This window comes from Canis aureus, chromosome 8, assembly GCF_053574225.1.
Source record: "Canis aureus isolate CA01 chromosome 8, VMU_Caureus_v.1.0, whole genome shotgun sequence".
Classification (NCBI taxonomy): domain Eukaryota; kingdom Metazoa; phylum Chordata; class Mammalia; order Carnivora; family Canidae; genus Canis; species Canis aureus.
Window position 1 is genome coordinate 39633060 of NC_135618.1, and position 17249 is coordinate 39650308.

The 17249-nt window shown below is 55.2% G+C and overlaps 7 non-coding genes across 7 annotated transcripts; 4 read left to right on the top strand and 3 right to left on the bottom strand.

Moving 5' to 3' along the window:
* Nucleotides 1-727: 727 nt before the first annotated feature.
* Nucleotides 728-800, bottom strand: TRNAK-CUU (transfer RNA lysine (anticodon CUU)). The gene has a single exon. It is a non-coding gene; the product is annotated as a tRNA-Lys (tRNA).
* An 868-nt stretch (nucleotides 801-1668) lies between these two features.
* On the top strand, nucleotides 1669-1740 carry TRNAP-UGG (transfer RNA proline (anticodon UGG)). Its single transcript has one exon. It is a non-coding gene; the product is annotated as a tRNA-Pro (tRNA).
* A 3154-nt stretch (nucleotides 1741-4894) lies between these two features.
* Nucleotides 4895-4967, bottom strand: TRNAK-CUU (transfer RNA lysine (anticodon CUU)). Its single transcript has one exon. It is a non-coding gene; the product is annotated as a tRNA-Lys (tRNA).
* A 2988-nt stretch (nucleotides 4968-7955) lies between these two features.
* Nucleotides 7956-8027, bottom strand: TRNAP-AGG (transfer RNA proline (anticodon AGG)). The gene has a single exon. It is a non-coding gene; the product is annotated as a tRNA-Pro (tRNA).
* A 220-nt stretch (nucleotides 8028-8247) lies between these two features.
* TRNAK-CUU (transfer RNA lysine (anticodon CUU)) lies at nucleotides 8248-8320 on the top strand. The gene has a single exon. It is a non-coding gene; the product is annotated as a tRNA-Lys (tRNA).
* A 4970-nt stretch (nucleotides 8321-13290) lies between these two features.
* On the top strand, nucleotides 13291-13363 carry TRNAK-CUU (transfer RNA lysine (anticodon CUU)). Its single transcript has one exon. It is a non-coding gene; the product is annotated as a tRNA-Lys (tRNA).
* Nucleotides 13364-16746: 3383 nt separating this feature from the next.
* Nucleotides 16747-16818, top strand: TRNAP-CGG (transfer RNA proline (anticodon CGG)). Its single transcript has one exon. It is a non-coding gene; the product is annotated as a tRNA-Pro (tRNA).
* Nucleotides 16819-17249: the final 431 nt, after the last annotated feature.

The following is a 17249-nucleotide window of genomic DNA, read 5'->3' on the forward strand; positions in this document are numbered from 1 at the left end:
ATCCGGGTGTCTAAGCCTTCAGGCTCTCCTACCCTTCCACAGAAAGGAACCCACACTTCCCTCTCTGCTTGCTTCTCCCGGAGCTGACAGTCTAACCTGCACTTAGAGTATCCCTCCATACTCATTTTCTTTGTATTTTAGAAAGGGGAGAGATGGCACAGGGCTGAACAGGCCAGGGAGGGAAGCCTGTGTGGTGGGTTGGGGGTGGGTGGGGGCACTTTATTGGAGGAGGCGGTGGGGGAGGGAGAGCACCCCCGATATAAATGGGGCCCCACTAGGTCCTCCCTCCAGGCCAGAGTTCAGAAGTTTCCACCTTTAGCTGAAAATCCACTTCAAGTCGTCTTCTGTAGCTCTCTCCTTCAGTCCCTAGAGCTGGGACTTAACCTCCTAAGTACTGGGTTGGAGTCCTGCCTTGGGTGATGTTCTTGGGTTGGCGGTGTTAGCCCATGCTCAGATCTTGACAACTTTAAGTTCCTAGTATGGGGGCTCTTCGGAGAGGCTCCCGACCTCTGCGTGTACTGCATCTGGAACTTTTGAATAAATTTCAACTATTCAAAATGACAAAACATATATGATAAAATAGCAATGAGGAAAGCAAGTCGCCTTGCCTTGGGGAGATTGGAGGCTGGCTCCCTGGGACCAGCAACAGATTCCGCTTTCCGAGGGTTTTAATCAGTACAAATCCAATCCCCTGTTTCTCGTTGTAAGGTCAGCCGGACAAAAGCCACGCCCAACGTGGGACTCGAACCCACGACCCTGAGATTAAGAGTCTCATGCTCTACCGACTGAGCTAGCCGGGCCGGCGGGTGGCGGCCCCGCTCCGCGGGGGACTAGGGCACTGGGGGTGTTGCCAGCGGTCGTGGGGACGGGCCTGGTCCCGCACGCTGCCCCCGGGACTGGATCGCCGGATTCGGGGTCCTTTCAGCAGGGAGCGAGGGGCCACTGTTTGCCGCCCCGCCCCGTCCCGTCGGCCTGGAGGTGGCCTAGAGGCACGCGAGCGGCGTCGCGTAGGGGAGACGGGCGGCTTCCGCGCCCGGGGCACCCCTCCCTTCCGAGGGGACGAGACGCAAACCGGGAGGATGCCGGGGCCCGGGCGCGGGACCACGCCAGGGGGACCCTCCTCCGCGGGGGGCGGGGCCCCCGCTTAGCGCCAGAGGGAGAGCTGGGAGCGTTTGGGCAGAAGCGAGCCCCGACCCCAGTTCTGACCCCTGCATCGGGGTGCCACCGTGGCGAGGGACTTGGAGGGCCAAGCCCAGGTCAGGGGGGCCCGATCGAGGACGGGAGCCCCGGGGTCCTTCCGCGAGATGAGGGGGGCTGGGCCGCTCTGGCCGCGGGGGAGGCAGCAGAGCCTCCTCTCAGGGTCCTGGGAGTTGGGTCCCACGTTGCGTGGGATCGACCATGAGACACCCCCGTGTCACCCGGGCCACCAGGCTCCCCCCGCGGGAGGGCCTCTCATCTGGGGGCGCGGGGCGCTGTGAGGGCCTCGGCCCGCCGGCCGCCGCTCTCCCTCCCTGCAGGTCCCGGCTGCGCTGCGCACCCCTACACCCTCCTCCACCCCCCCCCCCCCCCACACTTCCCGAGGGATCGGGAGGCCAGGGCTCCGGGAGCGGAGCGCGGAACCGGGGGCACAGGTCTCCACCGACACCCGTCCCCAAGCAGCGCCGGGGCGGCTCGTTGGTCTAGGGGTATGATTCTCGCTTTGGGTGCGAGAGGTCCCGGGTTCAAATCCCGGACGAGCCCACTTTTTTGGGGAGGTCCGGGACCGGAGCAAACTTGGTCCCCCACACGTGGGTCTGCCCCCAGAGCAGGAGACCTGGCCCGTGTGGGTGCGGGCGACCACCAGGTAAGCCAGCGTCAGGGGGCGCCCCAACTTCTGGGCGTTTTTGTTTGTTTGTGGTTTGTTTTTGCTTTGGGGTGTGAAAGGTCATGCTTGCAAACGCGGGGCTACCGGAAGGGCCTCCCACAGACAAGGAAGGAAACCACAGTGGAAATTCAGCATGGGGAGGGGCCAGGCCTAGAGTCGGGGTCCCACAGGTGCCCCAGCCACGGGGGCGGGGGGGGCAGTGTTTTGGGAGGTTTTATGCTCTTCGGGTGTGGGGAGCCCAGCAGCCGTGGAGAGGATGGTTTGTTACAGCTCCGAAGCAGAGGGGTGCGCCTGGCCCCCGGGGTGGGGGTGCGGGGTGCGAGGTGGGCGGGGCACAGGGGAGGCACCTGGTATTGCGACGGAAGCCGAGGAAGTTCACAGAAAATGTGGGGGAGAGCTTTTCTTGCGGTTTCAGGGGAGCGACAGGTGAGGCTGAGCGAACAAGTTGGGACCTGCCCGTCTGAACGACTTCAGTGCCTCGGGGACCTACTGCTTGTGTTTCCTGGCCTGGGGGTGACCCTGGCAGGTGGATAGTGACGCCCACCTGAGAGGTGGTTGGGGGCTGTGGACTCCGCAATGTTTGGTTTTCATTTAAAAATGCCCCGTTTAGGAGGATCTGCTGTCTCTAGGAATTGGGCAACCCTGGGAGGGAAAATCTCTCCAGCGTCAGCAAGGCCCCATTTTCAAAGTATCAGAGTATAGAAAATAAAAGGCTAATACAGGCAGGGCTGGAGGCTTTGGTGGAAATTTCAGGGGCCTGTAGTCCCGGAAGAGCTTCCTTATCTCAGTCCCAGAGTGAAGCCTGGCCTGGGGGTTATGGCACAGGTGCAGACAGGTGGGCCTCCTTTCTCACCTAAACAGCCCCTGGTTTCCTCACTTAAGCCCCAGGGTGGTGATGCTGGGTGCCCCTTTGATGCCTCCTGATTCTGGAGTCTCTGAGGGGAGCAGGTCTGCGCAGGACCTGGGGCCCACTGGGATGTGTGTGTGTGGGGGGGAGCGGTGAGAGGCAATTGAGGTAATTAAGCTCCCTGGCCAGCACCTTCTTCTCCTGTGATGAAAACGTTTTAAGACTCTCATCCCTTAAAAGGGAACCACTTCCGCTTCCACCAGCAGGTTAGTTCCTCTCCAAAATCCTTTTCTGAATTAATAACATCTCTCCTTCAGGGTCTGCCCCAATCTGGACACCCAGCGCTGGATTTCGCTTTTTTTTTTTTTTAAGATTTTATTGATTTTGGGGATCCCTGGGTGGCTCAGCGGTTTAGCCCCTGCCTTTGGCCGCAGGGGAGATCCTGGAGTCCTGGGATTGAGTCCCGGGAAGGAGTCCCTGCATGGAGCCTGCTTCTCCCTCTGCCTGTGTCTCTGCCTCTCTCTCTCTCTCTATCATGAATAAATAAATAAATCTTTAATTTTTTATTGATTTATTTTAAAGGGAGAGAGAGAGTGAGCAGGGAGAGGAGCAGAGGCAGAGGGAGAAGCAGACTCCCCGCTGAGCAGGGGGCCCGGCCGACCGACTGCAACAGACCCAGATCCCAGCTGAACCCCAGGGGCTGGATCAGGTATGGACCCCAAGGCCAGGTGTGCTCAGTGGACAAGGAGGCACCTTGACCCCAGTGATGGACAGTGGCAAGGCAGGGTGTCTCCCTTGAGGGCTACCCAAATTCTTATTTTTTTATTTAGATTTTATTTATTTATTCATAGAGAGACAGAGAGGCAGAGACACAGGCAGAGAGAGAAGCAGGCTTCACGCATGGAGCCTGACGTGGGACTCCATCCCAGGTCTCCAGGATCACGACCCCGGCAGAAGGCGGAGCTAAACTGCTGGGCCACCGGGGCTGCCCACTACCCAAATTTTTAAATGTCCTTTTTCACATTTAAACGGCCACCATCCCTTAGGGTCCCTTCTGACTGTGCCTGTGCTGGGAGGTGCATCTTGGAGTCCAGGAGGCAGATTCCTCAGCAGAAATGGGGTGACACTCAGGTCAGAGCAGTGGGTCCCTCCAGTGTATGGCTCGGAAGGGGTGGGGTCCTATGGGAGAGAGTATGATCTTGTCCTGGGCAGTGTGTGTGTGGGGGTGTCTAAACCCTGTTCTCAGCTTCATTCCACAGCCCAGCCCTTAACCTGATGACAGAAGGAGGACCTGGGGGAGCTTTCGCAAGCTGATGGTCTCAGTTTTCCACAGGCGAGAGAAGAGCAGCAGAGCAGCCACCCCAAAATCCGGACTGCGGACTTGCTGACTTGGGGTGTTAGTGTGTGGCAATGCTGACCATCCCCTTTCACCATTCTCCTCTTGTCCATAGACACCTGAATCAAATCCTTCCCCAACGCTCCCAGGAAAGGGGACGGGCCCCAACCAGGGAGGCCAGAGCCAAGAGGGGTGGCTTGATGGTCTAGGGGTCTAGGGGTATGATTTTGGATTAGGGTGCAGGAGGTCTCAGGGTCAAATCCTAGACAAACCCTCCTTTTGAGAGCGTTTGGCAGTGGTGGTGTTGCAGTCCCCAGGACACACGGTCACGCCCACCCGGGTTGTCACCCTCACCTACTCATAGTGGTCTGGTGCCCTCTGTCCTGAGGGGCGTCCTCCCATTGAGTGATGATCATGCCCTGGAATCCCAGGTGCACCCTCACCCCCAAAGGGACAATTTAGTAAAAGTTGAGCTTTTCACGACTGTGCATGTGGGATCCTGCAGTGATGTCCTTTGTCTGTGAGATAATAGGAGCGGCTCCTTCCCTTGACTGAACCCAAGAGAAGACTGGGGTGGGTGGCTTTTCTCACATAGCTAGGTCCAGATCCTTTTCTAAGGTTACTTAGCTCAAAGAGGAAGTTGAGGAATACGGAGGCTGGAGAACCCAGTGTAAGGGGGGGATGTCATTCATCGCCTCTGGTGGCTTTGGCAAGGTGGTAGTATGGGGTGACAGGCTGCTCCTCCCCACCTCCTGCTGTTGCTGAGTTTAAGAGGTTGTGCCTAAACCAAACATGCCAGGAATTGCTCAGACGTCCCAGAGGTTTGAGTGGTTCCTGGTTTAAAAGATGCCCATCATGGGGCTCAAACCCACGACCCTGAGATTAAGAGTCTCATGCTCTACCGACTGAGCTAGCCAGGCAGATGCAGCCAAGCTCTGGCAGCTGAGTCTCAGAATTTGATTGGCTTCCGCAACCAAATGACTGGGCAGATCAGGTTCTGGGGACAGTGGGGCCGTGACCACCTCTGGAGTTCCCTCCCAGCACCCTGCCTGTCGGAACTGCTCAGTGGGAAGCGAGGCCCCAACGGGTGGAGGCGGAGGTGTCACCCTGACCCACAGACAGATGGGCTCCGCGGCCGCCGGGGACACTGCAGGGCGGACAGGACCAGAGCGGATCCGGGCCAGCTGCCCCACCACCCAGGACGTGCAACATGGGGATGGCGAAGTGCAGAGGGACCCATCCTCCCTTACGTAATCAAGCAAACCTGTGTACTTATAATCATTGTTGGACCCACCAGATTCCACTTAGTCGCATGAAAACTCCAATACACTTCCTTGGAATTATCTAAAATCAATTTGTTTTTATTTATGATTTTATTTTTTTTTAAATATTTTATTTATTTATTAATGAGAGACTCACAGGGAGAGGCAGAGACACAGGCAGGGGGAGAAGCAGGCTCCATGCAGGTGGCTTTGGGTTGGAGCAGCCCCCACTGCACCCCTGGTCCTGGCCTGGCTCTCTAGAACAAGGAGGAACCTCAGGTAAACAGGCAGGACCCAGCAGATCGCCGCCCTCCCCTACCCCGAACTCTGGGGATGGTTGGCCTCAGTGAATCTGCTCAGGATCCACTGAAATTTCAGACTCCACTGACTGCCGGGTGGGCGCCGGCCCCTCCTGAATACAGATGCAGGGAGGAGTGAGGAGGTCGCAGGGAATCTGGACACAGCCCAGGGGTGTGTGCATGGCCCTGGGGGTATTTTATTTATTTATTTTTATTTTTTCCCCTGGGGGTATTTTAAAACAAAAGGACTGCATTGGTAGAGATATTTGCCCCCACCCTCCCCACACCCCGCAAAAGTGCAAAACTTTTACAAGCGAGGCAATATTATATGTGCTTTAAAATTTAAAAAGTGGAGGAAGGTGGGTTTTAAAAATGCACAGAGATGAAGCAGGCTGTGCATGTGTGGGGGCAGACAGATTTTGAGAACTCAGTGTCTGCTTAGTGTCGCTGTGAACCTAAAATTGCTCTAAAAAATGAAGTCTGAGGACGTCTCTGTGGCTCAGCAGGTGAGCGTCTGCCTTTAGCTCAGGGCATGATCCTTGATCCGGGATGGAGTCCCACATCAGGCTCCCCACATGGAGCCTGCTTTTCTGTGTCTCTCATGAATAAATAAATAAAATGTTTTTAAAAAACTTTCTTATTGAAAATAAAGTCTGTATTTAAAAAATATTTAAACAGGGGTACCTGGTTGGCTCTGTCAGTAGAGCATGTGACTCTGGATCTCAGGATTTAAGTTTAAGCCCTGTGTTGGGCATGGAGGCTACTTAAGAATAATCATTAAAAATATACAAATAAATTTCTACTACTATTTCTTCCAATACATTTAGACCTGTCCTTTTGGGTCTCTAGCGACTCCTACATTAGATTTTTTAAAAAATTGTTTTTTTTTCCGACATTAGATATTTTATTAAAGTCCCACAAATCCTTGAGGCACCTTCCTTCCTTCCTTTCCTCCTTCCCTCCTTCCCTTCTCTTTCTCTTCCTTCCTTTCCTCCCAAGTCTATTTTCCATTTCTTTCAGGTTGGGTCATTTTTGTCGTTCTACCTTCACATTCACTGATTTTTTCTTCCCTTCCGTCCACATGTTTGTCGTCCAGCCATTAGGCTTTCCATTTCAGTTCTTGCATTCCTCAGCTCTAAGTTTTCCATGTGGTTTCTCTTTATATCTTCTATATCTCTGAGATTTTCAACTTTTACGTTTGTTTCCAGCAGGTTCTTTAAAGCTCTTTCAAACATTTTTAGGACAGCGGCTTTCCCACCTGTCCCCTCCTTTTCAGACAGCTCCAGAATCTTTGTCTTTCAATCACCTTTCCTCCTTCAAGTTGAGATTTTCCTGGTTCTTACTATGACCAGTGATTTTCAGTTGCATCTTGGACATTTTCGGTTTTATGCTTTGAAACTCTGGCTCTTATTTACCGATTCTGACTTAGAGGACTCTTGACAGTGCCCCCCCTGTGGGGGGAGAAGAGGACTCTCCTTTCCGTTTGGAGGGGGTCAGGAGCAGATCACACAAGGTGGGGCCTCCTGTTTGCTGGGCAGGAATTTGAGTTCAGGCTCCCCATCAGGCCTCTGCTGTCACCCCTGACTGGGGGGAAGTGGGGCACCCCATCGACAAGGAGAAGGTTGGGGCGACATTAGACATTAAAGCAGAGCGACCCGGTGTGAGCTGGCCACTGGGCCACAGGCTGAAATGGACCAGCAGTTTTTGTTGGTTCAGGTCACAGGAGGGGCAAGGGGAGGTGACAACCTGGGGTTAAAGTCAAAGTGTCCATTTCGAGTTGGCCCTGCCCCGCGGCCTGACTTGTCCCCTTCTGCAGGGTGACGGCGGGGAAGGGGGTGTGTGTTGGGTGTCCCGGGGGCTCCCTGAATCCGCCCTGGTCATGCCCACAGGAGGCAGCCAGAGTCTGGCTCGCCCGGGATTGTAGCAGGGGGTCTCCCCGGCCTGGGCCCCCCGCCACTCCCGCGGAAGAGGGAGAGGGTCGCGGGCCGAGCCCCGCCGGACCGGCTCAGCGCCCCCCTGGGGCCAGGCGGGGAAAACCACCTGGGAGCGCAGGGGCTGCAGGGGGTGCTCCGGGCGGGGGGGCCCGGGCTCCGGCTGTGCGGTCGGCTGTGATCCGGCTGCTCCTGGAGGTCTCTCTGCAGGCCTCGGCTCCCTCAACTCAACGTGGAGCTCAAATCCGGGCCCTCAGCGATTCAGAAACTCGGGCCGAGCTCTGGCCCTTCCAAGCGGGGTAGCGGGCTGAGCAGGCAGTGGCACATCCGGCCGATTTGGTTCCTGCAGGAGGCCCTGGGCTGGTTCCCGAACTTGCACGGGGCCCCAGGAGAGTTTGCGAGGAAGGAAAAAGCTAGGGCTCGTCCGGGATTTGAACCCGGGACCTCTCGCACCCTAAGCGAGAATCATACCCCTAGACCAACGAGCCGCCCTCGGGGAGAGTCTACCTCTACTTATTTCTAGTTCTCTACTGGTCCGGGTTAACCGCCTCGCGTTCCCACGCCCTGGTGCGCTGCCTCCCACTGCCCTGGCGCCGGAGGCAGTTAGGCCTGCGTCACCCGCCCTGAGGCAGGTTGCAACCTCGGCTCTTTGCAGCACTTGCCTTTGATACTTAGAGTACCAGGGAGGTAGGGACACTTCTCGTCTTCGCCTGGCTAGCTCAGTCGGTAGAGCATGAGACTCTTAATCTCAGGGTCGTGGGTTCGAGCCCCACGTTGGGCGTGTGGTTTTGAGGGATAAAGAGGCCTTAAGATATTGGAATGCAAGGGAAGTATTATCATTTCCAGAGGCTTTTCACAATCTAGGCCAGTGGCAGATGCTTCCAGGGGGACTTCTGCATCGCACCTTCTGAGTGGTTGAGTGAAGCAATGTAAATATTTGGGTCCCCCAGTTTGGCGGGAGAAGACTATCATCTTGTAGATTAGTCACTGCGCCCCCACGTCTGACTGGGGAACAGGTTCAGTCCCAGAGCTTGAAGTGTGCGTGTGTTGGGGGTGATGGGAGGGTGCTCCACTCTCCAGGTCCTGGATGGGGCTCCCAGGAGGAGGCTCCCAAGCAGAGCCCCCCATCCCCACCCTGTGCCTGAGGAGGGACTGCTCAGAATTCCCCCCAACCCCCACCCCAGCCTGGAGGTCAGTGGCCTTGCATTTGGATGGCGTCTCAACTTGGCTCCACTCTCCTGGGTGAAAGGGAAATGGAGGCAAGGAGTTTTGTTTTCCATTTTGGAGGAGAGGGAGAAGAAGGGTATAGGTTTCCCATCAGATGATTTTCTGTTCTTTTGCAATGGTTTATACTGTTAGAGTCCCGGCTCAGTGTTCGACAGGACTGGGTTTTCTCTCTGTGTTGGTGGGAACCGAGGCTCCTCTAGAAGAGACACCGCAGGCTGATTCGCCCCTCCCCTGGGCCCCTGGAACTCCAGGTCCCCAGCTGGAGGACCCGGTCCCCTCCTGTCAGAAGGCCCCTTCTTCTTCTCCCTTGGGGGCACCTTTAGTCTCAGGAATCTTTCCTTATGTTCTTAGCATAAAAGAAAGCTTGGTTTACTAGGTAGGTCCATACAATGCAGTCACTTTTTGGAAAAAAAGTCTTGCTGACTCAGTACCTCTGTAGTTCTACATGGCTGCCATAGCAAGTGACCCCAATCTGAGTGACTTAAAACCAACATAAATATATTTTCTCACACTTCTGGAAACCAAAGTCTAAAGTCAAGGTGCCAGCTGGCCACCTTTTCTACTCTGTCTAAAGGCTCTAGGGAAGAACCCTTCCTTGCCTCTTCCAGCTTCCGGTGGCCAGGGCCATCTTTAGCTTAAGGACCCATCACTCCAGTCCCATATAGGTTTCTTCCTTCCATCAACCTCTGTGTTTCACATAATCACATAATCTTTTTATAAAGACACCAACTATTAGGGTGGGGCCCACCTTGTTTGAGGATGACCTCACTTTCACTAATTCTGCGTGCAAAGACCCTACCTTCTGGGGCCTTTGGCTCCACGGCCGGTGGCTCTGTGGTTGAGCATCTGCCTTTGGCTCAGGTCATGATCCCAGGGTCTTGGGATTGAGTCCAGCATCAGGCTCCCCCTCCCCAGCAGGGAGCCTGCTTCTCCCTCTGCCCATGTCTCTGCCCCTCTCTGTGTCTCTCATGAATAAATAAATTTAAAAATTAAAAAAAAAAACACCCTTCTGAGGTTCTGAGTGGCCATGAATTAGGAGAACACCATTCAACCCTGTACATTAAATTTTTTTTCAGGGAAAAAAGGTAATTTTATATTCTTTTTAATTTAAAAAATTTTTGCTTAAGTAATCTCTGCATCCAATGTGGGGCTCAAACTCACAACTCCAGGATCAAGAGTCAGATGCTCTATTGATTGAGCCAGCCAGGCACCCCAACATTCTTTCTAAATAACAATTATATTTTACTGAGATATGTGCCCAGGTAGGGCCTGTACTGCCTCTCCAGCCTTAGAATCAGTTTGCATAGTGCTATTGTCGGTTCCTATTTCACATTGATTTTTTTGCACTGCTTGCACGGATACTGCGGAAAAACCCAGGTTTGCAAAAACATAGCAATCGTCAGACATTGAAATCCAACTGCCTTGAGCTAGTAGTTCACAGAATATGGTGTCTGATGGATACTGAGTATTGCTGTTTCTCTCGAAACTTTAAAATATCCCTGGGAATTTTAAAATACTCTAAAGGTGCCTCCAGACACAGATTGGAAACCACAGAACAAAGCCAAAAGCATCACCTTGAGTATAGAGGTTGAGTGCTTTAGGAACAGAAGTAGCTGGCATCACAGTGAGCTCATGCTGGTGGTTCCTTGGGCAGAGGTTTGGAGGTGATTGTTTTGGAAGTGGCTGCACCCTGAGCCCAGTCTCACCTGAGGATCCTGTCAATGTCTGAGTAACACCTTGACCCAGGCCAACCTTTTAGCCTTCCCCAATCTGAGGTGTCAAGATCCCAGGCCTGTTGGAGGTATCCCTCCCTCGTGATCTGAAAAGACACCACGGCTAGGCCCCACACTGCCTACTTCAGCAAAAGAGACCTCTTAGGATTGAATTCAGGACCTCTCACATCTAAAACAAGAAAAACATCCAGGATGCCTGGATGAGTGTCTGCCTTTGGTTCAGGGCGTGATCCTGGGGTCCCGGAATTGAGTCCCGCGTCAGGCTCCCTGCGAGGAGCCTGCTTCTCCCTCTGCCTGTCATTCTCTCTCTCTCTTTCTCTCTCTCTCATGAATAAATAAAGTCTTTATATATTTTATTTATTTATTTATTTATTCATGAGAGACACAGAGAGAGAGAGGGAGGCAGAGACACAGGCAGAGGGAGAAGCAGGCTCCATGCCAGGAGCCCAACACGGGACTCGATCCCAGGTCTCCAGGATCACACCCTGGGCCAAAGGTGACGCTAAACCGCCACCCGAGCTGCCCATAAATAAAGTCTTTTTTTTTCTTAAAGATTTATTTATTTATTCATGAGACACATGAGAGAGAGAGAGAGAGAGAGAGAAGCAGGCAGAGGGAGAAGCAGGCTCCATGCAGGAAGCCCGATGTGGGACTCGATCCTGGATCTCCAGGATCACACCCCGGGCTGCAGGCGGCGCTAAACCACTGTGCCACCGGGGCTGCCCTAAATAAGGTCTTTTTAAAAAAATGCTTAGGCCAAAAAAAAAGTCCCTTTGGTTGGTGGTCTTTGGTGGCTCTAACTTATTTCCCTCACCCATCTGACATATGGACTTGATATCCCCTCGTGGGTGAGACAGGCTTGGCCAGGGAGGAGTATGCCCTCATATCTGGAGTTGGGGATGCCAACTCTGGAACTTGTTTTAAGACCCCTGGAGATGCTCCTAGGGCTGGGCACCCTGTGCCCTGCAGCTTCCCTCCACCCCAGAACACTGGGAAAGCAGACATACCATCAGTCTTTGCTCCATCCCTTGGCCCATGCCCCATGCCCCATGCCAGAGGGCAGGGATGACGGTAGGGATGGGGAGTCAGAGACGCTGGGACAGTCTAAGCAGAGGACAAAGTGAAGGTCCAGGCCAGCTCTGCAGACTGGAAGGTCTTTTACTCACTGTCAGGGATAACCATGAGTCTCTGGGTCCTAGTTCCTACCTGGCCTTGGGTGGACCTTGGTCCCCTTTGCAGGTAACAAGCTACCCGGAGAAGAAAAAGTATTAGAGAGAGGGCTCATCTGGGATTTGAACCTGGGACCTCTCACTCCCAAAGTGAGAATCATATCCCTAGACCAACAAGCCAAACTGTCTATACCTGTGCTCTTGATTCTGTCCACTTGCCTCCCCCTCACTCAGGGGCAGCAGTGTCCCAGATGCCCATCCCAAGGCGGGAGGACTCTGCTCACTTACCCCCCCCCCCCACCAAGGGTGAAGTTCCACACTGCCGGTCCCAGAGTCCCAGGGGTCAGCTTCCCCCAGAGCGCCTGTCACCAGGCTCAGGAACTTGGGCCACGGAGCTGGGGGCACCCTCAGGACCACGTGGGAGCTCCCCAGGGGCCTCAAAGTCGAGACTAGGGCAGCCTGCCCTCCCCACTCACCAGCACCCCCCACCAGCCCAGGCGTATCTCTTCTGCTAACAGAGGGGAGAGGGACGGGGATCCGGGGCAGTTCCGGGCCTCCTGTCCTTGGCCAAGCCCGTCCTCCTCTGGGCTCTGTCCCCAAAGCCACCGTGTGGCTCTGGGTCCCCCGAAGTCGCAGTGTCTGTCCCGGCGCTGGGCACTGGCCGGCACCCCTCGCCGGCGGTGCCATCCATGGGGGCCTCCAGGCGCCGCCCTCGTGGGCAAGTGGTCCTTCTGGAAACCAACCAGAAAGGAAGAGGGTGGCCCTGACCTGACCTTCTGCAGTCCCCTGGGGCGCTAGGGGGTCTTCTGGGTCTCCCGCTTCACGCCCTGCTGCCGCCCCAAGGTGTGGGGTGGGGGGGGGCACCGGGGGAGGAGACTGGGGGTTTGAAAGTGAGACTCCTCGGGTGTGGGCGAGAGCTCTGGGGCCACGCAGAAGGCACCGCGTTGGCCTCACCAGGACCTTGACCCCCGTGCCCCTGTCTTCCCAGGCTGCAAGAGGGCGCTCGCCTGCTGTGTGCCACGGGAGGAGAGGGGAGCCAGGGAGGGGGCCGCCTGGGTTCCCACCCCGGAGCTGGGAGGGAAGAGGGCGCTTAAGCACCGCCGGCCTCTGCTGGATCCCGGCCCAGGGACGGTGGAGTCTCCGGGCCTCGGGGCCACCCAGGAAGCTGCTGCCCAGTGCTGCGGGGCCCCTGGGCCTCCTTCTTTCTGACCCTCTGGGTCAGTGTGCCTCCCTTTCTCCCCATGAATTTCGGACCAGGCGGTCGTCCCCCCCACCCCGCCTTGCTGCTTCCAATCCTGAGGTTCTCAGTTTCTTTCTTTTCTTTTTTTTTTTTTTTTTAAGATTTTATTTATTTATCCATAGACACAGAGAGAGAGGCAGAGATACAGGCAGAGGGAGAAGCAGGCTCCACTCAGGGAGCCCGAAGTGGGACTCGATCCCAAGTCTAAGAGGATCACACCCTGGGCTGCAGGCGACGCCAAACCGCTGCGCCACCGGGGCTGCCCGGTTCTCAGTTTCAGGCAAAGGAATCATGTTGGAGACAGTACTGGTCGTGGTGGTGGTGGGGGGGTCTCTTGCCCCCACCGCTTCCCCTTCCCTTCCCTGGGGGGTAGGGCTGGTGTGCCCGGCTAGCTCAGTCGGTAGAGCATGAGACTCTTAATCTCAGGGTCGTGGGTTCGAGCCCCACGCTGGGCGTGAAGCTTTTACAAGCCTCGGTGAATAGGATTAATGGTTTCAGTTGCACCCAAAGACCACACCCCTGGGCTGGACCCGCAACTTCTGGAAGACTCACAGCCTCATGCAGGGAGAAGGTGAGACACTAGAGTTGCTCAGGAAAGGTCTAAGCCTAGTCCTTTCCACACAGATTGTGGACCTGAGTTGCATTTGCATTATGAGGTTTTGGTGTGTTTTTCCTCCCTGGAGGCACAGCAGGAATAGCATAGCTCTGGGGAGTCATTCCTGCAATTCAGGCTTCTCACATGCCACACTCAGATGCCCTCCTACCCCAACCCACGGGTGAGCATGTTTCCTAACTATTTTGAAGAGACGAGGACTGCCCAGTTGCCTGGACCCCTGGGGTGGACGGGTCTTGGATCTGACTCCTTGGACCTTCCCAGAGTGGGTGCAGATGTAAATTAAATATAAAGGGGTGACATTCTCCTGATCCTGGGCTTCTGAGTTCACTGGAGATGCAGGGGCTGAAGGCTCCCCTCTCCCCAGCCCCCTCCCAAGTGCAAGGAATTCAATCCTGTGAAAATTACCTTGAGTTTCAGTCACAGACCGAGGACAGCCTGCCAGCCCCCAACGCAGTCTTTCCCAGCTAGGACCAAGGGTGGGGCTCTGGTTTTTCCCAGGCGGTGGGGAAGGATGGAGAGAGGGGCAGGGGTGGAGCTATGGAGGTGCGGGACACGCCAGCCTCAGGGTCAGAGAACAGAGTCCACAGGTGCAGGGAACAGGAGGTTTTGCACCTATGGGGGTCTGTTTGCCCAGCCCTAGATCTGGAGAAGAAACCTGGAGCCCTTCCTTTGGCACAAGTTTCAAAACTTCCTCCCCCATCCCAGGAGACCCAGTCCTAGGGTGGCAGGTGTCCAGGGTGGCTGGGCAGCTGGGAGGTTCAGAGAAGGGAGAAGGCTCCGTTCGCCTGAAGCTGGGTCAACATGGAGAGAACACCTCCAATCTACTCCACCGGCCCCAGCTACCTCGGGGGGTGGCGGGGGGTGGGGGGAGAGCACTGAACTCTGGATCCACTGCTTTTGAAAGGAAGATGAGGGCTCTAGAAGCCCACGGGGCTTCGTCATAACCTCCTTGGTAGATTCAGAAAGGAGAGAAGAGTGAGTCTCGTCTTTGCTTGGGGCCTAGAGTTTTATTGACAACGGTGGTTCCAGGCACATGTTTTCTCAGGCGTCCAGGGGCACAGGGGAGTTAGGTATTCTCCTAAGTCACTTATACCCTGAAGCCAGGGGTCCTGATGAATCAGTGGTCTCGGAAAACATTCATGATGACTCCCACCTACCAGTTCTTAGATGTTATCTGTTGTGCTGGAAGGATCCAAGGAAATCATTAATTCCTTGACCTTTGCAAGGAGGACATACGTTATGTCCTATGAGGCGGGGGTGCAGATCCTACAGCAAGAACGTAAACAGGAAAAGGAGTGAAAAAAGCAGTTTTCACGGAGTCCCTTTAGCACCTTTGTCTCACAGCCATCCAGGTGGCCCATCTAAAATACCTGATGGGCTGTAACCAGCCAAGGTCTGACTTTGCAGCAGGATTCAGACCTAGATCTCAGGGGCTTTAGAGTGGCTCTGAGTACATTTCCCCAGAGAGGTAGGGGTGGAGCTGCGAAGACAGAGGAGGGTGGACGGGAGGCTGGGACCATTGGCTACAGGTACTGCACCAGCCCGAGGCCCTGGCGGAGAGCCTCTGGTCAGAGTTTGTAAAACTGTGCCCCATGGGGTTAATGAGATTAAAACTGTCACCAGCAAGACTCTCATGGCTTTGGAAACTATTCCCCACGATTTCCTTATTTGCCTCAAATAAAGTTTCCTTTATGTGACAGCTCCATCCAGTGTAGTCTCTACCTATAACTCACCAATGACCCTGTGTCACAGGAGTACAGGGGGAATGGAGCTGGTGGTCACTTGGGTCCTTGGCCTCTGAGAGCTGCAGAGCCAGAGTTGAGCTGGGGGCCAGGGTACCCTCTTCTGTCTCAAATTAGCCAGCCTGGGCATTTCGCAGGGAGAACGGGCCATCACTCCCACAGCATGATTGTTCTAACTTCTTTTAAAAAGATTGGAGCAGTGAGGCGCCTGGGTGGCTCAGTTAAGGGCCTTCCTTTGGCTCAGGTCATGATCCCGGGGTCCCGGGATGGAGCCACGCATCAGGCTCCTGGCTCAGCAGGGAGCCTGCTTCTCCCTCTCCCCCTCTACTTGTACTCTCTCTCTAATAAATAAATAAAAATAAAATCTTTAAAAAGATCGGATCAGTAACATAAGGGCTGAGCTGGATTTATTCCAGGAAAGCAAGGTTGGTTTTATGTGCAAGAAAATCTATCAAAGTAGTCAGTCATATTGATGGAATGAAAAAGAAAAGTCATAAATGTTTGTAAAAACGCTTGATGTAATTCACAGCTGTATTAACCACGGTTTGTATTCTCCGTATTCTAGGACGGTTTGACATCTTGGGCGCCGTGCTAGCTGGGGAGAGACTGCCCCTCCTCGGCTGGCTAATTCCCAGAGATCGTAAAAACGATTTGCCTGCTAATAGACCTTTCATATGCAAACCAGCCAATTGTGAGTCCACACTCACCCATCCTCCTCCTTGTCTGACACACTGGCCAGTATTTCCCGGGTCCTAAGTCACCCAGGGTCAGATACCAGACAACTAGGGACAGCCCCTATGTCCCATATCCCACTGAATTATCCTAACTAGCCAATCCTAAACTGTTTACCCTGCCTTGACTTGCCTTTCCCACGGAAACAATTTGCCCAGAACTGCGGGAGGCTCCCAAGGGGGTCGTCGCCCGCCCTTGGGGGCTTGGGGATCCACAGGGAGAAGCAGACCCCGCTCAGGGCCCTTCCTTCCCCGCACCCAGACTGGCAGCCTTGAGCTGGGCGCCTGAAACCGAGCCACCATCTCCCCCACCGTGCCTCCTCCCGGGGATTGGAGGGCCACGGCGGCTGGTGCCATCCCCTTGCTCTGCCCCGCTCGCCAGCCACCTTCCCCAGGCCCCACGGCAGGCACCGCCTGAGGCCTTGGGTCCCCCCGCAGAGCGGGCGCTCCTTCCGCTGTGGGTGCAGGGGTGCTCTGGCGCCTCCGTCCTCGTCTTCCCCTCCCCTACAGTTTGCTTCCCACTCCCCTGGGGGCAGGAGTCATCCCCAGTCGGGCTCCGCTGATCCGGCATCCTGGGCCTGGGCGGCTGTGCCCCCGCCCACCTAGGGCCGCGGGGCCTCCCCAGGGCCACCCCAGCGCTCAGCCCCTCGCCTGGCTCCCAGGACCCGCTCAGCCCACCCGGCAACGAGCCCGGTCACGCGCGTGCAAACAGTTGTGAGGCAAGCGTCGGTAACCGCCCTCGCGTGCCAGGCTCGTTGGTCTAGGGGTATGATTCTCGCTTCGGGTGCGAGAGGTCCCGGGTTCAAATCCCGGACGAGCCCGTGGTGTGCGCCCCTCCTCTCCGCTATTTTACGCGCCGGACCGCTCGTGGCGTGCGGGCTCCGGGCCCTTACGTATTCTGGGGGTCCTCTGGCCCGAGTGAGGTGTGCTGCTGCATGTGTAAATGTACATTGGGTTTGAAGGTTTTTACAAGAAAAGTAAGATGTCTTACTACGTGCTGAAGTTATAATTTGGATATTTTGCTTGTATCAAAGCTATTATGACAATTAATTTTACCTGTTTCTTTTTACTCATTGTTATTATTTTTTAATGTGCTAGTGGAAAATGTTAAGCGACAGATGTGGCTTGTATCTGTGGCCTGCAATAACGGCCCGCTGGGCCTGGGGCATGACTCTTTGCGGGGTTAGAGGCCCTGGGTCCAAACGCTGACCGAGCTCATGATTAGAAAAAACGTCCCTTCGGGTTTGGGGAC